General features: G+C 36.8%; 1 long non-coding RNA gene across 1 annotated transcript in view; it reads left to right on the forward strand.

Moving 5' to 3' along the window:
• The first annotated feature begins 1386 nt into the window (after positions 1-1386).
• Positions 1387-22477, forward strand: part of LOC126427001 (uncharacterized) — a 174579-nt gene continuing 153488 nt past the window's right edge. Inside the window, exon 1 of the long non-coding RNA XR_007576486.1 lies at positions 1387-1587. This is a non-coding gene — a long non-coding RNA (uncharacterized LOC126427001). The remainder of the gene's footprint in view (positions 1588-22477) is intronic.

The following is a 22477-nucleotide window of genomic DNA, read 5'->3' on the forward strand; positions in this document are numbered from 1 at the left end:
ATATCGTAAGAATCAAATGAATATATACCCACAGTCTGCAACATAATCATAAGGAAAAACACATCACACTCTCTACATGTGGGAATGAAATATTACAATTACACACTGCAGTACATACAATAATGAGTTAATGATGGGTCCACCTTTTTGCAAGTATACAAACAGTTGTGTAGATGCAAAAAGGCAAACCAATAATTGATTCCTTATTATTTTTCTGCAAGCAGGGGAACAGAGCTCAGAATTCCAGTATCGTAGTACATACACTGTATCAAATGACAGATATAGTAACAGAAGAGTTCACAGAATTGCTGTTAATTACTTCCTAAATGCTGCATTCCAATTTACAGGACTAAACACTAGCTCTACATGTAGCTCTATTTCATGGAAATGTAAGAAAACAGTGACACTAGTTTGTGCTGTTGCTGGGAGATGTCGCCAGATCATGTCAATCACATGACTGCCATTCTGGGCAGAGCCACATTGTCTGCACATGAAAGATCAATTCCTATGTGGCAAAACTGGATGGAATGGAATGTGACAACATTGCACAATGTGTTTCAATTAGCGGCATTTGCACACGCCGGCAACAGAATGTGGTGATGCATCAGGATTGATGTTTCTCGGGAAGAAAGTTTCGATGCTGACACATAGCATGAGATGGTATAGACGGCGAGGGGGGAGCGGGGGGGGGGGGGGGGGAGGCATCTCATCTTGGATATTTTTTCCTCCGAGTGTTCTCCCACAAAAAAGCTCAGATTTTCTTTTCTTTTATTGCCTTTTAGTTCTCTTTCTCTACAGCTATCTACTTAGTTTTTAATCTTTAATTTCTTAGCACCTTTCTATCTGGTTTAATTAGGTTGGATTCAAAAATCTTAGTCAATTGCCTTGAGAGGTATACATATCTCACTAAGGCAAAGGTTCAAAATTATGGGGTACTGTATCTGCTACTGTGTTGGGCCAGTTAAAACAAAATTCAGAGATAGAACCATAATGGGAGGTACAAAGTGCAAAACTGGTAACTCATTGATTTAAATTAATGATAGAAGTACTATCAATATTCTTGCTACATAGGTCTGAGGTGAGTCAGTTATAGTTAACTGTATTAACTTGTATAAATTAGCATACAAATTCAGATATACATTTTTATGTATTCATCCTCTGATAGCTGTACATTCAGTACACATTTACAATTGCGAGTATATTGTAAATTTCAGTTTGAGTATACACGTATATGCAATGATGAAAAAAAACTTTCCTCTATCTCAGTTCTACCCCGATTCATCTGTTTACATGTATCAATATATTGTATCAGTTATTACATATTATGTGCATCTGGGAAAAGAAAGAGTTCCTTGTGTAGCCAGTAGTCTCTTGTCACCAGGAGCATTGGCACAGGTGTTAGAAGAGAAATGTTAACGCCACCCGACACCGAATAAACCTATCGGATTGTCGTCCTCGACTGTCGCATCCAAAGAACGGGTGTTTACTTCTTCTGTGCTTCCACATCCACAAAGAGGTGGCTAAGCAGCATCAGTGTGGTCTACATGTTGTCAGAGACATGTATGATTGAAACTCAGTCACACTACAGTAAGTACAAACTTTCTGCCATATCAGTTTCTCATTTACCAAGGCTTCCTTGGTATCACTGATGATTTTCTGGTATAATGTCAGATATTTACAAGTGAAAACTGATTTATGTTTTACAATTCACATACAAAGCAGCAGTCTGCATTGAGCATACATACATAAAGAACAAAAAGTGATGAAGCCATTTCCATTACATAATACTTTCTAAAGGCGTGAGGACAAGACTGGAAAACTATTATTGTGCAATATTTATGACTGACAATAAGTCAGCTAGAATTCTCTATGTAACAAACATGCCAGCACTTGATGGTGTAGAACTCCCATGTATTGTGAGTGCAGTCACTACATGCTGCAAAAAGTATAAACAAGATTAAGCGGTGATGGGCAAAAAATAACTTGGAAGGCATTCTACACACAGCCATACCAAAAAGCTTAGAGAATTGCAGCAGAGCCAGATGATTATCAAAACTTCTGAAGGATAAATGAGGAATGTTTCAAAGAATTGGTGAATTTTGGAACACCTTGTATACATTGAAAATATATTGTTCATATAACCATCGGGTTTCGTTTTCCAGAATGCTTGAACAGTCTATAATATAATTTTGAAAGGAGGAGAATACATTATTGTACAGCAGTGTTCCTCAAACTGCGGCCTGCAAGCGGCATGTGGCCTGAATAAGTATTAATGTGGCCTGTAGTTCTCAGTCGTATTTTATAATAGTATGTGTATAGCAGTTAACAGCCAAATCCTACAACGTCAACTAGTGATAACATCTAATTAACAGTGCAGTTTTCTCTCTGCAACAAATAAAAATACTCAGAGAGAGAGTGTGTGTTATTTTAATATGTGCTTAATTTTAATTAATGTTTGTAAATTCGAGCACGGGCTTAGTAAAGTCGGCCTCTTACCTCAGGGGAAGATGAGAGAGGGAGAATGTTTTGTTGCCATCCAGTACTCAAAGCTCAAGGATGTGTGCTGCTCATACCAATGAGTTGCTATGGTATAAATTTCAAATGTAAGAAACATGGATTTGTAAATGTGTACATAATTGTAACTACGAATATGAAAGTAAATGAGGCTTTTGCAATGCAATGCAATGCAGTGAGAAGAAAGAAAATTAATTCAAATAATTCAGTAAACATGTGTGATCTTCTCTCATATTGCATAATGCATTTAAATATAACAATTACTGTTATTAATCAATTAATTATCCAACACTCAATCAATGCAACAATTCTCTGTCAAGCACAATCTGAAACAAGAACAGTAGATACAAACATTTCCGAACGGTGCTGACTTTCAACAGTAAGCTGCCAGCCCCCAACTTATCGAGCCTCTGCTGCAGCTAGTCTACTGGGAGCTCATAACCTACTAATTTCTGTAGGGTACCAATTAATAATAAGACTGGTACATATGCAGCCCTGATGATTGCCCCACAGTACCTACACTGGCTCTCGAGCAGTAAAGTTCGATGGCCGCTGTTGTAGAGGATCGGTACCGTAGGCCGTGCTGTCATGTATTTCTGCAGTATACAGGATGGACAATAATAAAACTGACAAACTGCATGGATGGATTCCTGACTGGAACTGGAGGAAAAAAGCTTCTATGAACGTCATGTCCTACAATTGACGGTGTGCCTGTAATGACAAGATTTCCTTCTGGAACACAGTACTGAGCTGGACAACATCCACATCACAACAGGTGTTCAAAATGGCCTCCATGGGGTGCAGTGTGTGAATTCACATGGCACACTGTATCCTGCCACACTCTTTCGCACGTTCTGGGCTCTCTTCAAATCGTGTCGCAAGTGTCGTGAACATGCTGCTCGACGGGGTCTGCTAGTGCAGCATACACAATGATTTTCAGATACCCCCAGGGGTAAAAATCCAGGAGGTTTAAGTCCAGTGATCTAGTAGGCAGCCGGCCAGTGTGGCCACACGGTTCTAGGCACTTCAGTCTGGAACCACGTGACCACTACGGTCGCAAGTTCGAATCCTGCCTCGGGCATGGATGTGTGTGATTTCCTTAGGTTAGTTAGGTTTAAGTAGTTCTAAGTTCTATGGGACTGATGACCACAGATGTTAAGTCCCATAGTGCTCAGAGCCATTTGAACCATTTCTAGTAGGCAACACTATGAGGCCTCCGTGTCCCATTCAGTGTCTGGGGAAGATGCTGTGCAGATGTCGGCAAACTGTAATGTGGAAACTACAGAACCTGTCATATAGCTAAAGGCACATTCTCAAGCAGCCCAGCCAGACATTTTTCAGAAAGTCCAGGTACATTCCTCAGTTGAGGCATTGAGAAATAAAAACTGGTCCAAGTATGTGGTCACCAAGAATCCCTTCTCCAATGATGATTCTCAATCATTGCTGTTGAACCACTTAAACAATTCACCGAGAATTTTCCGTAGCCCACACATTGTGACTATGTAGATTAATTAATGATGCCACTTCTGGTAAAGGCTGCTACTTCAGTAAAGAGGACTGCTCAAGGAAATCCCATAATTGTGGTGATCTGATGCAACAACCATCAACCAAATCCTTCCCATAGAGGGAAATCCACTGTTGACAATCCTTGCACTCACTGCAGGTGTTAGGGATAATAGCAGTTATCATGCAGGATACACATAATTGTACTTTGGTTTAAACGGTGTTGGTGGGCCACTTGCCTGGAGCTTGTATTACGGTTTGTCTCAGTATCCCGTAGAACCCAGACATCCCAATCTGCTGTACACACATTCCACTGCCTCCCTGTATGTTAATCTGTCTGAAAGGACCCATGATCACACAAACTCCCAAAAAGGCCTCGAAATGTTGTGTGATGCGGTTGGTGCCCAGGCACTTGATTTGGTATAGTCATGCTGCCTCTGGACCACCTCAGCTTGTTCTCGACATAAATCAAACTACTGCCCTGAATGCACTTGAGCAGACGATTGCTATCATCTTTCTTCGGTGAAGTATTCATTCACATGGTGATGTTGTATTTTGTTGTCTGCATGTCTGCCCATCACCAAGACCCAGCAGGTGTTGCTGTGTGTTACACAGTACCGCCTTTACATGGAACAATATACTCCGAAGTATACTGAGCAGGAGCTGATGTTAAAGTGTCAAAACCACTCTCAGGTGGTCAATATAAGTATTGAATAATAAAATTGACTGTGTGAGAACCTTTATCGGTGAAAAATTCAGGCCTACGGAAGGAAAAAAAAACTGTTGTCATTTTTGGCATTATTAGGTATTTAGAAAGAAAAGCCTCAATAGATGAGGTAAATAGGCTGTATAGTGTGTGTTTCACAACTCATGTTATATACTTCTAGGTGCTGTGGAGGGGACAAGTAGATAGACTTTTGTCAAAGAACCCATACTGAGAAATGTACCATTTGGATAGAAAGTAAGTTTTCAGGTCCTAACTTAACTTTCAATGTGATGTGACTGGTGTTTTTTGGAGCTAAATGGTGAGATCATCAGCACCCTTACTTTTTCAGGCCTATAAATAACATATGAAGGCTACATCACTCCACTGTTACAGAGAAACTGATTGTATTTCAGGAATAATCTGGAAACAGACATAAGAATTCCAGTTGTGATGGCTAACATTTGTGTCATCCATACAGTGTAGGAAAAATGAAACTATAAACCATTTGTGTTAATTTATTTAGCTGCTTTGGATGTAGATATATGGATCAGATCCAAGTACATAGTTCATACGTCAGTTTTACGCAACAACAATCACATATTCTAGTTAATTATCATGGAAGTGACTTTAAACACTATAGCTTCATACATAATTAGATATTTTTATCTACTGTGCAGTCTATTTACACACATTTTATTTCAATTCGAAATACATAAGAACGTATCTTGAATTTACTGCCCATCTCAAATGCACATTTTAGTTTTATCTGGGAAGTTTTCCTGTAAAAAGTTCTTTGGCTGGGATCAAGTACTTAACATGTGTCATCTGCTTCAAAGAGTTGACCTTACCTGTTGCTGTAGAAAACAAGAATAAACAGAAGTTCTTGCGTTACAAATACTGACAAGTAGATAGTAATGCCCAAATTAATTCATGCCACACACAGTCTTGAGTTTCTGTCTTACTTATTTCCAGGTAAACTGTTCAAAGTTGGCACAATGTGTGCCTTTTAGAATTCATTTACTAAACTGAATGGCATGGATGCCACATCGATACTTCAAGCAAAATTGGGAGTACAACAGTGATTCCTCAAGGGTCTTATGTACACTTTGCTACAATAACACAACAGTGAGAAACAGAAAATTAAAGAATTACAATAAATTTTGTACATTAAATAATGCTGAGCAAATTGTAAAATAAAATGTCATTACATAACATATTAATTTTGTTGCAGAGTAGTCTCATTCACAATGAAAATAGATATGTGAATACAACAACCCAGCGCATGGTGGAAGAATGGCCAGTTTGAGCTCACAAGGGAACCTTCATTGACTTCCTTGCTGCAACAGAGGAGGCTATCGATGATATTCAGTGTGTGTCAATTTGTAATTAAATTGTTTAAGAATATTAATGTATGCCACACAACAAAGAAATAAAATAAACACTATCAATTGAGGTATAAGGAATATATTCTATAGCTTTACATCATGGTCACTTTTTCCAAAGTGTAGCATTACTGATATTGCCCACATTTGGCGATCCTTAGGATTGTTGTTGACTTGCTATTAGCTGTTCTATTAATTAATGTGACAGAAACTGCTGGTAACAAAACTTAAAGAAGCAGTAACGCCATAGCTGTTATGTTTCATACTACACTGTGTGCCTATTTCCAATTTTTTTTTTTTTGCATATGGTATGTATTCATTGACAAAATAGAAAGGTATTCTTACAAGCAACAGTTTTATTTTTGCTTACACATCGCTCCCAAGCTGGTATTGGGAACATGAAATGAACTGTACAGTTTTATTGGCTTCTTTTGAAGCTAAGCCATGTTATGTGAAAGAACCCTTAAATTTATACAGTTTCTGCTAGAATGGTTATGTACAACTTCACTTTTATTGAACTTGTTTTTATGTTCCTCTGGAAACAATACTATTTTGAGTACATAAATATTGCAGAAAGTTAAAATTTTAATTTTTTTAACTGGCCTACAGCTGTTTGATCATCTTGCATTAGTCGTTGTTCTAATGGTTACATTTTTCAGTTTGAATATTTCTTTTGCATCACTTGACTGACCTCATATTTCAATTCCATACGTCATGATGGCATCAAGATATGAAAAATACAGCATTCACATAGCACCATCTGTTACTAGCTTTTTAATATTCTCGAGAACAAATTTAGCTGAGCTCCATTTGTGTTGTGATACCAATTCGGTCTTTCCACAGTGAACTGTTATCCATGGTGAGGCATAAGAATTGTGCTTTTTGAAGCAGATGTGTACTATTCATACCTGTTACTGAGATTACTCCTGTAGTGTTCTTCTGTTGTTCCCAAACAGTATTGTTTTAGTTTTCTCTCTACTGAGAGTGAATCTATTGATTCCAAGCCATTCAGTGATTGAGTCAAATATCATTTTGCTTTTTGTTACGGCATCAACTAAATTTGTAGCACTGGTTATGCTAGTGGTAATGCCTGCAGAAAGAATTATGTCACTTTCAGTATTAAAAGCTAAGTATGTTTATCTCTGCAAATTTATCTCAGAAACATTGGGTATCCTAATATGCTGCCTTGTGGTACAGAATGACTAATTTGTCAAAATCCAAGTTAATATTGTTATTGTTCTAATTGTGTTTCTGCTGTTTTCTATTTTGCAGGTATGTCTTAATTGTACTAAGAGCTGCTCTTCTAACCCCATGCTAATGAAGTCACCTTATTGAAATGTAATGATCAACTAGGTCAAAAGCTTTCGATAAGTCACACAGTAGTCACAAAATATACCATAAGGATTTTGCCATTGATCTAATCCCTGTGAAAGATATTTACTCATTCAAATATGCTGAAACTATTGATTTTCCTTTCTGCAGTCCAGATCATCTGTTATTTATGACACCAATCTTTTCCTCTTCAAAATATGGAAGAAATATGAAGTACTTTATTTTCTCAGGAACTTTGAGAAAATGAGAAAAATGGTTTGCAGTTGACACAGCACATTGGATCTCCATTTTTGTATAGTGATATGTCTATGGCTATTATCATTCTATCCACAAAACTGCCTTTTGTCAGAGATGAATAAACTATGTGGCAGATTCCTTTGGCCATTTCAATTGTTGTTAACATTAAATTTTTAAATTAGAATCCATTTAAGTCAGTGGACATTTAATTATGTAATTTCTTTGTTGCTTTCAGTGTGTCTTGATCTGTTGTAAGATAGAGATCGTGAGTTCACTGAGGAGAGCTTTAGTTCCTGCAGGGGATCAGTTTTGTCGTGTTATCTAAATCTGTTATATGTTCGTAAAATATTTATTGACAATGCTAGTAACAGCTATGAGACCTTCTGATAATCTGTTGATTACTTTTAGCTTTAGTTGTGTGCTATTGGTGTCTGACAAATTTCCCATTTCTTTGTTAACCCTCACACTGCACACTGGGATCCTCTGGACCCTAGCGTAATTTTTATTGTGTATTACAAAGACTGTGTTGGCAACTGTTTATCGAAACATAGTGTATATTAAGTTGGTGACACTGCCTACACGTATGCGATGTTAACTCAAACATTTGCATTGTTGTTGCAGTAGTGTAAAGCTGTAAAGATTGTTGAACGTCCGTAGGGTCATGATTACCCCAGTGCGCATTTTGTGTAGCTCATTTATGCATACTGAAAATAACAACTTGGTAAATATACAATATTGAAATGTATGTTGTGCATAACTTATAACTGTTTCCTTTCAGTGTTGCCCTATATTATTTTTTTTTTCACTGACAATGAGTAAATGACTCATAACAGATGACGATATACATAATACACTTATGGACGAGCTGGACCAGGAAAACAATCCATTTGGAGGCCTAGATTCTGATGAAGATCCTGATTTTGTTGAAAGACAGGAACTATTAGGTACGGAAGAGGGTGGAGAAGATGATGATGATATCTATGGTAGTTCCTCCAATGCAAACATCCTTCCATCCTTCTAGGTAAGAATGGCTTTCAGTGGTCTTCACCTGTACCATCTAAGACAGGAAGAATTAAATCCAGAAATTTAGTTACTCATTTCCCAAGACCAAAGGGTCAAACAAGGTCTATTTCTAGTCCAATTAAAGCATGGTAGTTATTAGTGGTTATAGATGAACTACTGGATGAGTTTGTCTCTTACACAAGCACTTTCACCCATTTGGGACATCTGGACTAAATTTATTGACAACTGAAAGTCCCTATAAACCCCTTTTGATTACTGCATAACAGATGAGTAGCCAATGGGCTTATGTGACAGATATCCATTCAGTATAAACATGTCTTTGAAACCAGACAAATAAGGAATTAAGATTTTGATGTTTAATGATTGCATGTCTTAGTATGTACTAAATGCTATTCCCTGCATTCTCAAGGAAGTAACAGAAAAAAAAATGAAGCTGTCCCAGTTATCAGAACCGATTCATAACACTAATAGGAACCTATCTGTTGACAACTGGTTTTTGTCAGTTCCTCTTAATCACACAATGATTGAAAACTTTGGTTTGACAATGTTGGGAACTGTAAGAAAAAATGAACCTGAAATACCACAATCATTCTTATGTTTTCAAAATGTAAGAAATACTCAATTTGCCTCTGATGTGAATAAGATGCTACTGTCATATGTCCCAAGGAAGAATAAAGTTGTACTCTTGCTGTCTACCATGCTCTACTCAAACAACATCGACAATACAACAGGAAAACCTGAAATGATTATTTCATACAATAAAACAAAAGGTGGTACTGACACTTTTGATCAGCTATGCAAAACTTACACCACTGCACATGCAACAAGAAGATGGCCTATGGAGGTTTTCTGTGTCATTCTCAATCAAAGTGGGAGAAATGGCACAATTCTCTTTACCCTTTCCAGCACTGACGTAAAGAAGCCACGAAGGAAATTTCTGCATGAATTGGCATGGAACTTAACTGATACATTGAATATTCCTAAACAATGAAGGAATGTGAAGAGAACTCTAGAAGAAATACTGAGAATAAATACTGTGGCACCAGACAGACCAGAACCTCTGTCCAACAAACTGAGATGTTCAGTACTTTCAAAGAAAAGGGACAGGAGAACAAAAATGTTGCCAGGATTGTAAAAGGCAACTAACTAAATAAAGTCAGGTAAGTCACTCTGTTGCATTATAGAGATTCATATATGAGAAAGTTAACCATAAAGAAATACAAAATATTATTTATCAATAATACTACAAACAATTTATAGACATCTTGTGTTACTCATTGTTGTAATAATAAAAAAATCACAAACGGTAACTGCATGGTCATTTACAATGTCCCATATACATAAGACAGTCCAATATATATATTAATAAGCTTTGAATGCATGGTATATGATATGCAGACTAGACGAATGTCTGAAAATGACACCTACACTCCCAATCTATAAGAAAGGTGTCAATAAATGCCAGACAATTATAGACCTATATCAATAGTTCCCATTATATCAAAAGTAACAGGAACCTGCAAACATATACAAATTTACAATTATTTTGAAAGTAATAAATTATTCAGCAAGAACCAGTTTGGCTTTCGATCTGAACTATAGACAACCAAAGCAGTTGAATGCCTCCTTAGTAATGTATATGAAGGATATGAAAACAAGAAACTCACTTGTGCTACACTGTTAGATTTAACAAAAGTCTTCAACTCAGTCACACATGAAATAATGATAAAAAAACTAGAACATTACGGTATTGTAGATAAACCATTACATTTTTTTCAATCATACTTAAGCAACAGGGTAAAATTAGTAAAAAGAAACTATCAAAAGTCACACCCATGAAAATAAAGAGAGGAATTCCACAAGGCTGAGGCTGAAAGTGTCTTTTTTTCTGGAGGTGGTGGTGTTTTGCTGTATAATGTCAAAAATGCTGCACCACTACTGCTCATATACTAAGTCAGAGTGGATGTAAAGTCATTGTTGGACTTGAGCACAGAGCAGCCAAGCACAGTTGTGTTGCTGATAAAATAGTATGCAGAATTTGCTAAAAACGATGATCAAGAGTTGAAAGTGTTACTTCAATTCATAGGACATAAATTTTTGAGTAATTTAGTTAATTCATGTAAAGGTGTGTGGGATTAGTTTTGATATTTATTGTACTGTGTTTTTCAATCGGTAGCTTTTGTGCAGAACAAAAACTAAAAGTTTTCCATTATCAGTAATTGTAAGTTAAATTAAGGTGCAGAGACTTGCAATGGGTAATTCCAAATGTAGATGAAATGAGCATAACTGTTTAATACAGGACTGGATGAGTTTAGCCATTGTTACAGAAGCATGTTACATGCTAAAGTAACAATACAACAATAAAATATGATTTCTACTGCTTTTATTTCAAAGTAACATTTTCAGTTTTTCAACTGAATAAATCATGTACAAAGCTATATATGTAACTGTCCTTACCAGAATTACTGTTCTCTCAAGAGTTACTGTCCTGGCAAGAGTCACATTCAATTTAGGGGAGTCTTGTTGCAACTGTACCATCTTGTGCACATACAACTGACCCCCCAGATGCACACCTTCTGTGAGTTCAAATTTCCACCCAGAAAATCCTCACATTCATGCAATGACATTTCATTTGCAAAGTTTGCACATAAACCCCAGTCTGAGAACTATAGAGCTTGTAACAACTGCAAATGATAAGGCTATAGATGTAAGTATCTTGTTAATAGTTTCCACACAGACTTCGTTGGAATTGCTGATTCCACACTAGCCTTCCAAACTGAATTTTTGGGGCTATGCATGGAAGTCTCTCTCACTCATTCAAAATGTTTTGCACTTACGCTTCATTGTCTCATATCTTTCACTTTGCAAAGACATTTGCTGTCTTCAAATTAATGCCATCTACGGCAGCCGATTTTTCACAGAGTGCTGCATTGAGGAGAGGTATAGGTGTCGGTCAGTGAGACATGGCACAAAGTCAGCGTTCCAAAACATCCCAAAGCTGTTCAGGACTCTGCAGGCCAGTCCATTACAAGGATGTTATTGTCATGTAACCACTCAACCACAGACCGTGCATTATGACCAGGTGCTCGACAGTGTTGAAAGATGCAACCGCCGTCACCAAACCACTCTTCGACAGTGGGAAGCAAGAAGGTGCTTAAAACATGAGTGTAGCCCTGTGCTGTGATAGTGTCATGCAAAACATGGGGTGCAAGCCCCTATATCAAAAACTCGACCACACCACAACACCACCACCTCTGAATTTTACTTTTGGCACTACACACACTAGCAGATGATGTTCACCGGCCATTCGCCATACCCACTCCCTCCCATCAGATCCCCACTTTGGATACTGTGATACGTCACTCCAAAGAATGTTTTTCCACTGTTCAATTGTCCAATGTTTATGCTCCTTACACCAATCGAGGCATCGTTTGGCATTTACCGGTGTGATGTGTGGCTTATGAGCAGCCGCAAGACCATGAAATCCAATTTTTCTCACCTCCTGCCTAACTGTCATAGTACTTGCAGCAAATCCTGATGCAGTCTGAAATTCCTGTGTGATTGTCTGGATAGATGTCTCCCTATTACACATTATGACCCTCTTCAACCATCAGTGGTCTCTGTCAGTCAACAGACAAGGTTGGCCTGTTTGCTTTTGCGCTGTACATGCCCCTTCACATTTCCACTTCGCTATCACATCTGAAACTGTGGACCTAGGGATGTTTAGGAGTGTTGACATCTCGGGTACAGATGTATGACACAAGTGACACTCAATCACGTTACCACATTCGAAGTCCACGAGTTCCTTGGAGCAACCCATCTGTTCTCTCACAATGTCTAATGACTACTGAGATCGCTGATATGGAGTACCTGGCAGTAGGAGGCAGCGCGATGCACCTAATGTGAAAAATGTATGTTTTCAGGATACTTTTGATCACACAGTGTAACATGAAATGCAAGCTGCACTGTAACAACAGATTCAGCCCTTGAACACTGTTAAACACAGAAAGTTCTCCCTTCACTAGAGGCCACCTTTGCTGCTTGTGCTTTCTTATGGAGCCCGCAGCAGATAGTGCACATGTATGCATATGTGTATACAAACAAAACTGTTTAAATTGCTCTTTCATGTATAGTATTACATTTAACTGGATGTTGAATGTAATAAATTTTACAAAGTTTTAAAACCGTGATATTCATTTTGAGACACACTGTTGAAGGTATAGCTGGTTAAACTATATTTCATCAGTCAAGCACCATCTTATAACATGAAATGGAAGTAGTTCCTCTACAGTGGAACATGTGATACAAATTGAGTACCTTTAACGTATTAACAATTTTAGCCACCTCAAAAATACAGACTTGCGTTACTTTTTGGTACCTTGTATTTCAAATATTTAGCTTGTAAATGGTCTCCTATAATACAGGCTGACCAAAACAAGAGGCCCTACTTCTTATAAACAACCTACAGACAAGCCACTCATTTATTGTTAAGTACAAGGAAGTAAATTATTATTATGAAAAACAATTTACTGAACATGGAGAAGGTCAGAAGTGCACAGAAGGTCCTGAAAATATTCACCATAAACTCAGAGACACAACTAAGCATGTCTCATGTTTCCGGCAACTTTTGTCTATTCATTTGGTATTTGTTTTGTTTTGTTTTAGGGTGCAGAAAACAACTGGGCTCATACAGGCACAAGTCAAATTCATTTGGTGTGATTTCCGATATCGCAATGGAAATGTTTGTCTTCAACTCTTCAATTTCAACAGGTCATTACTGTAGACTTTGCCTTTTCAGTTACCCCACAGATAAACATCACAGGTACACAGATCAGGTGAAGCGTGAGACCATAAACCAGCATAAACTGTATAGTCTTCTTGAAAGCTTCACGGATGTATGGCACTGAAAACTGTGACGTACACATCATAGTGCCATCTTGCTGGAAAACCGCATACTCCCATTCTTCCTCCATCAGCTGTGATATGAATGGTTGCAAAAGTTCTGTTACATAGATTGAGAGTTCATGGTGGTGTTGAAGAAAATGAGATCTAAAACCTGTTGGCCTGAAACTGCACACAGCAGCTTACTTTCAGATTGTGCAAAGATATCTCAAAGAGTTCTATGAGATTATCTGTTGACCAATAGTATGTGTTTTGAGAGTTCAAAAACCCACTAAGATGAAACCGTGCTTTGTGTGAGTTGAAGTAATTTTCTTTATCCAGATATCCTTCAGCAACTTGAGTGAGTAACCATCTACAATAGTGTTGTTGTGCATAATCCACAGGTTTTAATACTTAAATCACTCTTACTTAGTATGCTCGCATATGTAATAGCTTCTACATGTTGTGGCCTTATGTTCATGTAATATATAGTAGGGAGAATAGAGGTCTAGTGGACATCCGTGAACTTCTTACTCTCGTCTTGTGAACATATTCAATATTTTCCAGTGAATAAACTTTCTTTACATGGTTATATTTGGCATTAGCAGCTGAAACTATTGCTCTAAATTTAGAGATCAATTTCTGCACTACTCTTTTAGTGGAAGCAGCAGTCTCTGCATAGTTTATTGAGAACTTTTTCCCATTTAACATTTTAAATGATTTGCATCCATACAATACAAACTCCCTGTTCAATTGACAAAGGCATTCTGCAGAACTGTACTCACAACAAGCTTCAAACCGACTGTGTGACAACACAGCACAGATATCTAAACCACTGCTTGACAGCAGCTGACACATTTCCTTTATGTGGCTCAAAAAGAGCAGACAGTTGCAATATTTTCCTATGGACATATGACCTGTCCATGTATGTAATATATTTATGTTCCTTCTATTATCTTGATTAATCTGTGACTCAATGAGAACTGACTTTGAAATAATTTACATATATTTTTTATATATCTCAAAATCGCATGTGATATATTTGTGTCTGTTTTTGATCATTTTCCATGTGGCTCACTGGGAAGCAAAGGTTAACATTTTTTTTTACTTTCATATATTACTAAATATTTTTATTATGCTGTCATACTGAGAGCCATAACACAAAGTGCATTTGAAACAACACAAATAAAATATTTGTAGGAAAAAGTCATTTTGAAATGGTGTAACGGTCATTGTATACATACACATTATGCATAGTAAAACAAAAAAAAAAAAAAATACTAAAGTAGTACTTTCCCAAATTTTAACCATTTGACACATTTGTCCTAGTCGGCTAATATCATTAACATTCTGTAAATGATATTACCCGAGGGGGGGTATTGTAACGGAACATATTAAAGGCTTTACTTTACCGAAGTATGCGATACCCTCCAAATTCAACCAGTTTAATGAGTATTTATGATTATAGAAAAGTTATTGTGTATGTTAACAATGATTGCACAACATGTCTCCATAAACAGTCAACCCATTAAATTATACTGAATAACTGACCCACACAAAAGTTAATATCACTTGATCACTGATACAGCAAATGTCATCATGTAAAAACACTAAGTTTATCTTAAATAATTAATATGAAGTACGAAAATTGGTGGCCAACTTAGGTATTTTGGATCTCCTTAAATAAAAATCACCCAGTGAAACCTATTTGTTCACTAGGAGCGTTTTCACTCAGTATTCACGTAATCAATCCTATTTTAGACGAAAACCAATGTAATTCTTAATAATTCATGTTACGTACTTATTTATGCAAATTAGAGAAGTCAATTGACAAACTTCTAAAAAACGGCCTTTTTGTAACAAAGAATTATTCTGTCAAGTCAACAAATCTGTCTGTCATTTTAATAACATGTTAAATTATGTCACTCGATGGAAATTAATAACTTTTCTGCACAAATTATGATAACAGATGTACATGTGACTTATAAACTATATCTCTTTTTAGTAGTTCTTTGACAGTGTTATAAATACAAGCAGCAAGGAGGGTCGGGAGGCAGTTGAAATGTCACTTTGGTAAAGTGTGTTTCTGTGTTATTGTTTGAGGTGGATAAACAATGCAAAGAACATGTAAAGGAAGTACTACTTTGTGTTGTGTAATGGTCTTTGGTGGACAGTGGAATTAAGATGGCCACCAGAGAAATAAATATTTTATGTTTACATATTTGTTGGTTTCGCTCGTTCTTTATCAACAAAAGCACATAAAAAACACGGGACCTCATATTTTTAATCCTAGACAACCAGATTTAGAGCCAGCATCAACATCGAGACACAGCAGCGATCCAGCAAGCAGCAGTGATTACTACAATGCATTTTAATGGCGCCAACCTAACATCAAGTGCTAACAAGCTCCGTAAATGGTAGTGAAATAGTGCGATTATCGCAATTAGCAATATCTACGACTAGGCGACCATTACAACCTCCAGATTTCAAGTTGTGTCAAAGTCAGATATTGTTCAGACCAGATTTCTCTCTTCCTTTTCGTATTATGACAGACAACAGTGATGTTGATTTGGGTGCTCATTTATTTCAGGATGTTGAAGTTGATGGTTTTAATGAACATAGAGCTTGCATTTGCTAGTAGAGTATTGCATAAGAATGAAAAGACATGCACTGTAAATGAATGAAAAGACATGCACTGTAAATGAGAAAGAACTTTTGGCTGTACATCGGTACATTGGGTGTTCAACAAGTTTAAAAATTATCTACTAGGTCACAAAATCATCATCTATACTGATCACAAAGCATTATGTTGTCTCCAGGTGTGTAAGCTGTACCATAACAGAATTACTTGTTGGGCCTTATTTTTACAGCAGTTCAATTATAAAATCAGATACATAAGGGCACAGACAATGTAGTTGCTTATGCTTTGTCTAGGCTACCTTTAGGGAGTAAATTATCTAACAACTTTGGAGGAGGAGAGAAAGAATTTAAAATTATGTGCTTGAGAGATGTGAAAGAGGAAAAAGAGATCTTGAAAATTTGCAATGACATCCACAGGTATCAAAATCATGATCAAAATTTGAAATTGGTTAAGAGCATGTTGGGTAAGAAAGGAGGAGAAAAGATGGAACAATATTATAAGGGACACAAGGGTATTTTATTCAGGAGACATACAACTGACTCAGATGTTTGGAAACTATGTTGGCCATAACAGTTCATTGATACTTTAATTACTTATGCACATGAGAGTTTTGGTCATTGTGGATCAACCAAATATACACAAAAGATTCAGAAAAACATCTGTTTTTGTATTATGTGAAGGAGAGTCAAGAAGAATATTGCCAGCTGTGACAGTTGTCAGAGAGTGAAGGTAACTAGCCAAACAAGTAGAGGACGAATGGAAAACATAATTCCTTATAATAACCTAGATCTCATGTCTGTGGACATTTATGGACGTTTGTCTAAATCTAAAAATTGATTTTGTTATGTCTTCGTGGCAGTTGATGTATTTTCAAAGTTCATGCAGCCATTTCCTCTTAAGAAAGCTACCAGTAAACAAATCATCACTCAGTTTGAAAACACGTTTTCATCAGTTGGGTATTCCTAAAACAATTTTATCTGATAATAGTTCACAGTTTACATCACAAGCTTGGAATGATTTTGTTGCTCACACAAAATTGAGCCATATTCTAACCTCAGTGTACCATCTGTCAAAAAATCTTGCAGAAAGATATACCAGAGAGACTGGTATACAGTTTAGAAAATATTGTAGTTAGAATTCTACCAGTCACATAGATTATGCCAGTGATTTTGGGGATATTATGAATAGCTTACAACATTCTTCAACAGGTTCTTAGGTTTTTCACAATCTGAAATCATGTTTAACAGCAGAATGTTGAGTTTTCTCCATGTAAAATTCTGTTCATTGTTACAATCCATATGTACTACCTCTTTGTTTAGAGTTAAAATTATTTTTTTAGAAACATTTGAAATTATGAAATATTTGGCACAGTTAAAATTTCTATTGTTAATTATGCAATTTGGTACTGTTTATTACGTTCACTTCTGGATTCATTTATAAATTAATAGAAATTCATTTGGCAAGAAAATTTATAAACTATCTGGAGTATTGTTATTACTGCAGAGTGAGGAGGTAGTAGTGGGCATGCCTCTAAAGTGATCAGACGTGTTTCTGTATTTTGGAGGAACAATGTAATTTCAGCTTTGTTAATGCTAAAATTCAAAAGACAGTGTGATATAGTAAAATGTGAAGCAAATAAATTCCAAAAAGAAACAAAATTCTGTGCAGTCATTTTTCAAAATTATTTACATAAACTGGAACCATGAGAAACTAAAATGTGAAAATTTCAGTGTCAAGAATCAGAACCCTAGACCTGAAGAACTGGAGCAAACTGCATGAGAAAAGAAGACAATAAAAAAGTTTAGAGTAAATCTTACTCGTCTAGAATTATCTGAAATGACTAACCTTGTCAATGGTAGTCACTCCATGGATGATGATGTTCCAACTCAGGAAGCCAACAGGGAACGTCAACAGCAAATAATGCATGTTTTGGTGGTTTATCTGGCCCCTTATTTCATTACCATTACGTGGAATATCACGAACTTTATTAATACCAGCGCTGAACTACTTTCCAAACGTTCAAGAAGCCTGATTTCGACAGGACGGAGCAAAATCACACACTGCATCCTAATCAATGGCATATGTGTGAGAATTGTTTGGCAACTGTGTGCTCTCACAATTTGGTAACATTCCCTGGCCACCTACATGGCCAGATTTACCCATTTGTGATTTTTTCTTGTGAGGCTACCTCAAGAGTAAAGTCTACACGACTCGATCAAGAACCGTGGATGAGTTAAAAGAGAGTATTCGGGATGCAATTCACAGCATCCCAGCTGTGATATTGCAATGGTCAATGAGTAATCTCAACGGCAGATTTCACGAATGTATTCATACAGAATGATGCCATCTAAAGGATATAATTTAAAAAAAAAATGATAAATGCGATCAATGTTTCGTAAATGGCAAAGTTGTGAGGTTCCAATTACTATGAATGCAATTTCTTTCCTTCATCACATCTTGTTTTATTGGAATGTGGAAATGTTCCCATATTTCTGTGCCACCCTGTAAATTCTGTGCAAAAGGAATCACAGAATTTGCTGCAATAAATCTAAAATGGGGTGGCAGAGAAAATACAGCAACTGTCGGTGTGTAAAGGCCACCTGGGGCACGTATGGATATATTTTTCAAAAACCTTTCTGACATGCTGATATATATAGACAGTACATTTTTTGTATTAAATGACGGTATAAATACTATAATAAAAAGGGGTTTAAATACAGACTTGTTAACAGATAATGCCACTGCCAAAAAGCTACACCCCTTACTCGATAGATTCAGCTTGATGCGAGTTACCCATGAGCCAACTAGACAGATTAGCAACAACAAAATATGTCTGGATAATATAATAATAAATGTAACCCATCTTACCTACAGAGCAGCTGTTCTAAAACTAGTCATCCTTGATCAAAATGCAGTACAGCTCCAATTGGGGGCAAATGAGATGCCCTTTGCCACTAAAACGAAACTATATGCAAGAAAAAGAACTATGTATAATGATAACATCAATAGACTGAACCACATGTCAGTACACACGTCATGATTTTTAGAGCAATAGGTTTCCCTATGATAGCTTTGCTTCTGACTTCTACAATTGTTTTGGTGCCACTTGCCCCCTTGCCGCTAAGAAAGTTGAACGAACTAAAAATATAAGTAGAAGTATCTGGATAAATAATGATGTCTTTGAAGCAAGACAAAAATTAGAATCATTCCATAGTGCAATGTTGAATAACAGACTATCTTACAAGCTAAAGGAGGTTTTCAAAACATCATTAGCTCTCTAAAATCTTCCCGTTTCACAGGCATTATGGCCTCAGTATTAATGTATTAAATGTGTGCAGACAAAGTGTGTCTGTACCTCTGTCTGTAGCAGTAAATAATGTAATAGAATCAGGCACCTTCCCAGATAGACCAGAAATAGCTCATGTAACACCAATCTTTAAAAACGGGGACAAACTCAAAATTCAGAACTACATACCCACCACAACACTTCCAGTCTTTTCCAGAATAGTTGAAAAAGTCATATACACCAGAATTATAAGCTCTCTCCCATTGCACTACCCAATGTTTGAAAATAAAAATGGTTTCTTAATATGTAAATCAACCAGCAGAGTACCTGCTCAATTAATTGAAGAGATAACAAGTGACACCGAGAACAAGCAACATGTTGCAGGTGTATACCTCTACCTGGAGCAAGCTTTCAACTGTGTGACTGCCACAATCCTGTTAGAAAAGTGTGGAATATTGGAATCAGAGGCACTACTCATGACCTAATAAAATCTTACATGAGTAACCAAAAACAGTTTGTACTACTTAAAGCTGAAAGTGGTGTTCACAAATCCAAAATAACTAATATAAGAAATTGAGTGCCCAGGGCTCAGTATTGGGTCCTCATTTGTTTTTAATTTGATGACATAAGATCTTGCTCTCAGAATTCCAAAATTGTTCTGTATGCAGATGATAGATCCATTGTGTGCAAAAAGAAATCATTTAATGAACTAGAGACCCAGTGTAATAACGTGACAAATGATATTGTACAGTACTTTAATGAAAGCCACTTAAATGTAAGCAGTAGCAAAGCATGACTCATGGAGATTAACAACAGTAGTTTTAATAATGAAAGTAAACTATACATAGGCAATGAATTAGTAAAAAAAGACTTTAGAGTAAAATTCTTTGATTTAACAATTCAAAGCAATCTAAATTGGAACACACATGTTGACACTCTAGCATGTAAGTTGTCTAAGATTATATTTACAATTAATATAATTAGCAAGTTCTTCAAAGACACTGTTTTCCTAAAGACTGCATTTCATGCCCTATTTTCTTCTCACTTACATCATGGAATAGAATATTCAGAGCAACAACCAAAGCAAATCTAAATAACCTATTGCCACTTCAGAAAATGGCTATAAGAATCATCTGTGGAGCAAAATATAAGCAATCATGCTGTGGCTTGTTTCCAAAAACCGGTGTACTTACTGTAGTAAACATGTACATTCTAAAAGCCATATTACTTGTTGAAGACTGCAGCCCAACATTTGTTCCAATTTGCATCAGTACAATATGAGAAATAAATAAAAAATTTTACATCAGCAGCCACAGAACAGCACTCTATGAAAAGGGTCCACAATATTAAGGTTTAAAGTTACTCAATGCACTGCCCAGTAAAGTTATGGCCATATCCACAATGAAGCTTAAATTTCTGCTAAAGAAATTCCTGTTACAAAATCTGTTTTACACATTAAAAACACACCATACTTCCATGCAGAATAAGAAGTGCTTCGAAAAAATATGTAAATAGTTTTAAGCAAACCATTTTATTTGCAATTTATTTTGGTAATTAATGCTGTATTCAGAAGAGTGCATTATTGTGCTATGTATCAAAAACTGTTACCTGCAATGAATCATTCGAAGTTGAATAAAGTATACTTGTAGAAATGATCAATATTTTTGTTGTAAATTGTCGTAGCTGTGTTGGGAAAGAACCAGAGCTGTAAGCCCTAATAGAAAGCACTGGAGCTCAAAGACAAGGGTTGGAACTTAAATAGTGGCAATTATTTATTCGCAACCAGTACAAAAGAGTTTCACGTTTGCACCTGTTACTGTCCTTCAAAGTAGTCACCAACGTTGTGTAGAACCCATTGCCTGCAAAGTGGAAGGCGTAGTATACCGTTGGCAGATCCTGTTCAGTGATGGTACGAATGGAGCGGTCTAAAGTTATGGAGATTCTTGTGCATGACTGTGATGGTGGTATCCTAACGCATTACATTCCTCCATGGCAGACCATCAACGCATTCAACGCACAGTATTACTGTTCATTTTTGGAGCATCACCTGCAACCAGCTTCGCACAAGAAGCAGCATCACTTTCTGTGCAACCCACCCATTATTTTCCAAGACAATGCACAGGCACATTCTGTGCATGCTGTGGCTGCTCTGTTTGGTCGATGGGACTGGGAAGTACTGTACCATCCACCGTACTCCCCAGAGTTAAGTCCTTGTGACTTTGATTTGATTCCAAAGATGAAGGAACCACTTCATGACATTTGCTGCAGAACTGTTCCAGAGATTTGAAAGGCAGTAGACCGCTCCATTCACACCATCACAGAACAGGCTCTGCTAACAGCATACTACACCTTCCACATCGGTGGCAATGGGTTCCACACAACACTGACTACTTTGAGGGACAGTAACAGGTGGAAACATGTAACTCTTTTGTATATTGGTTGTGAATAAATAATTGCCACTATTTCAGTTCCAACCCTCATAGTTATAGGTACAGAAAACTGGCTAAAGCCAGAACTAAGTTCAGCAGAAATTTTTTCTAACAATCTAACAGTGTTCAGAAAGGATAGATTAAATACAATTGGTGGTGGAGTATTTTCTGCTGTCAGAAGCAGTTTGACCTTGTAGTGAAATTGAAGTAGATGGTTCCTGCGAAATAGTACAGGTAGAGGTTATACTTGACAATCGGACTGAACTATTAATTGGATCATTTTACCGGCCCCCGACTGAGAAGATATAGTTGCTTGACAGTTCAAAGAAAATTTGAGTCTCATTTCAAACAGGTACCCCATTCATAAAGTTATAGTTGTTGGTGACTTTAATCTACCCTCAATATGCTGGAAAAATTATACGTCTAAAGCCGGCAGCAGGCATATAACTTCATCTGAAATTGTACTGAATGCTTTCTCAGAAAATTATTTTGAACAAATAGTTCATGAGCCCACTCGAAGTGTAAATGGTTGCGAAAGCATAC

This window comes from Schistocerca serialis, chromosome 11 (genome assembly GCF_023864345.2).
Source record: "Schistocerca serialis cubense isolate TAMUIC-IGC-003099 chromosome 11, iqSchSeri2.2, whole genome shotgun sequence".
Lineage (NCBI taxonomy): Eukaryota > Metazoa > Arthropoda > Insecta > Orthoptera > Acrididae > Schistocerca > Schistocerca serialis.